We start from the raw sequence: 3401 nt of genomic DNA on the forward strand, positions 1-3401 counted from the left end.
GGGAGGTGCCCCTGCCCATGGCAGGCAGGTTGGAACTACATGATCTTTAAGGTCACTTGCAACCCAAACCATTCTATGAATAAAAGAAATTTAATTTCCTAAGTTAATAATATATGATTATATGCAGTAAAACTGAAACCAAATTAATTTTCTCTTTGCTTGTAGCTCCTATTTACTCAGAAATTAAATGAGTAATGAAGTGTCCTGCTCTGCAGTCTTCTTTTTAAAGTGAATTTTGGAAATTGCCTTTATTTTCAAAATTCCCCTTGTAAGCTCATATGTAAGAAAGAGCGTATAAGGTAGTTTGACAGTAAATCACTCAGGTCATTTCTGAGTGAATACAGAGCAGTTTTTAAAACTTGTATATATCTTACATGTTCGAATTTTTCACATACTTCGGTGGTGGAGTTTTTTTCATTGCTAGTAGAAATATTCCTTTTATGGAAAGTAAGTTATATTATTTGTGTATTCTTGTAAATTAAGTAATCGCTGATTCTAGAAATTAATTTATTTCCTAATTCTGTGCTCTTTCAGAGTGTATTTTACCTGATTGTTGCTGACCTTTCATAAGTTTACACATTATCAGGTATGGTGGTGCCCTTGAAACAGGTTTGCTAAATGATACAGTTTTACTAATATTGAATACGACTGCTAATTTTAGTGCTAATCTTTTTTTAAAAAAAAATATTTCCAATATCATTGAGATACATGAACCTGTTGTCAGAATTTAAGTGTACCTGCATTGCTTCAGCAGTTTTACTGTCAACATTCCCTGTGATGAATTTGTCATTCTTTCTTTAATGAAAGATTTTCCTTAAGCAAAGCATTTCCCTTGAGCTTTAGGAATTAGAAAAGCAATTTATCAGGATACATGACAGTTGAAATCATGGTTGCACTTGAGACAGCAATCTCTCCATGATACTGAGGACAATAGGTTTTCATCTACTGATTTTCATTTAAATGAAACACCACTTTTTAATTATTTTTGTTTACTGAGCCCTTTCTATGCATTGTTGTGGATATTTGAAAAGTTTTAAGGGCCTTCTATTTTAAATATAAATACTTGAAATATAAATACTAGTATTTTGGGGGATGTTAAATTAGTGTGCTATTATAGCTCCCATTTTCCCTGCTTTTCTTTCTCCCAGTGCTAGTTTTCCAAGCCAGATCATTACTTCGGGTGTGTTAGAACAGCATCCCACGTGTATTTTTAATTATTAACAGCTCTTTTTGAGTGTTAAAATGTCAGTTCAAAATACCATGCCAGTGTACTTAATGTGCCCTTTATTCTAATATGTCATTGTAATTTTAAACATTTTTATTAGTATTTGCTTTTTTTAGCTGCATTTAGTGTTGCAAACATTTAATTCAATATAAATTAGAATTTTGAGGTTTTTGAAAGGAATTTATTTTTGAATTGATGAAGACAGAGCAAGTTACTGTACTTTGAACTGTTACCAGTACTACTGTGTTGTAGCTCGAAGACCTTCAATTATATTTCTAAGTTATATTCAAGAGAAATGCAATTGTCTAATCATGGACAGAAGTGCCGAAGGAAAATCACCTCTGTTATATGAAAGTAATAAAGAGGAGAAGGCATATAAGCAATGCAACAGTAAATTTATCTGTGCCATGGAACAGAAAAATCAAAAGTTAGCTTTCTTTTATCTCTAGCATTATCTTGATGCCCAGCTTTTGATGTATTTCTCAGTTTTAGTGGTTTTCCTTTGGATTTCTGTAATTTTGTTTACCCCCAAAGAGTAACATGTCAAAGGCCTCTGTCTGACTCCAGTTACAGACATATCATTTTGGAATGATTAGCGAGTGATAGGCCAGAACAAATGTTCCTAAAATTGTCTTGCAGGTAAGACAAAGGAGAGAGAATTTTTGCAATTTTAGAGCTTGTGTGGGGCAGTAAGGCCTAATGCCTGTTTCTTAAGGAGAAACAAAGTTAGCTGGAAATCATAGATGTATCAGGTGGAAGGCTTCCAGGAGGTCTTGCTCTGTGATCTTCTCAGAGATGGAAGTGAGGATGGCTTGCAGGTAGTTCCCTGTGTTGTCCTTCTTGCTGTAAGATTTACCTTTCTAAAATGATTGAGGAACCTCCCGAGGCTTCACAACCTTTTGAAGACAATAAGGAGCAGCCTCACGATGATGCCAGCCAGCCCTCCTCAGATGTGTCCTATCCACTTCTGTGGACTTGCATAAGTTAAAGAACAGCGTCCAAGTGAGGGAAACGGGTTGTGGCTGTGGTATGATGGGGAATGTTAAACATGAATGAAAAGGGTAAGTTTCCTTGCCTATGAAATAAACATGAACAAGTCTAAAATTAACTTTTAATTTGCTCATTTGAGGGAAGAAAAAAAAAAAGCCACACAGTAACTACTCCACTGAGGAGCATCTGACTTTTATCAGATGTTTTAGTCTTAATTTTTTCAAGACAGCCAGGGTACTTCTGGTGCAGGCCTGTGGAGAGGAGCAGTAGGGTGTAAATGTGGAGAGGGAAGGGCGAATTGATTGGAGAATGGTTATTTGAGATACTCCAGCTGTGGAACTCACTCCCTCTAGCAATTTTGTTACCCATATGCATGTAGAGAGATTTTGCATCTGGTATTTCCTGGACTGTGGGCCATTTCTGAGTTATCTATTTGTTTTAAATGATAGATATAAGAGCTGCTGACTTATTTGGTTGCATTCAGTCTATATAAAAAATACATATTAAAACGTAAGCATAAGGTGAAGAAAATCATGTAAGTGATTTTAATAGTTTGTATGCAAGGATTCTTATTATTTTGCAAAGAAAATATAAAAATGGTGGTCTGGGATAAGACAACCAACTTTGTGTTGAACTCTGGGGGTGTCAGTAGGTTTCAGGCTTAATGGTAAGTAATCATGTTTATAATGTCTGTGTTTCTTTGCGGCATCTGTGTTTAGCCAGTGGAATTCCGCATGACGAACTATCACTGAGCTAGGTTTTAAATCAGGGTTTCAAACAGAGGTTTTTTAAAAATAAGGATATTGAAATTATCTGGAGTTAAAATAGATGGTAAGATGGGATGGAAGCCTTGTGTTTTAGAACTTAGGCCAAGAACTTTGAGCCAACTGCTGTCATTAAAAACATTGTCACTGCTTTCTCAAATGCCTCCAGTCTGGACCACTACTGGCAACCACAAGAATCAAAAGTTCTGATTCACTGTTGAAAATCCCAAGCGCCTTCCTTTAATTGAGGTCTTCAGTGACTGACTTCTTAAAATTCGCTTTTATTCTTCAGCTACTAAAAGGCTGTTGAACTGCACAGCTTCTGGTTATTACAGGTTGTTTTTGTCCAGCTAACATTATTTTTTGTGTACTTCAGCATAAACTTGTAGATTTCTTTCATTAATAGATACCCCCATTTTCAT

Source organism: Apaloderma vittatum, unplaced genomic scaffold (assembly GCF_000703405.1).
Source record: "Apaloderma vittatum isolate BGI_N311 unplaced genomic scaffold, ASM70340v1 scaffold8454, whole genome shotgun sequence".
NCBI lineage: Eukaryota > Metazoa > Chordata > Aves > Trogoniformes > Trogonidae > Apaloderma > Apaloderma vittatum.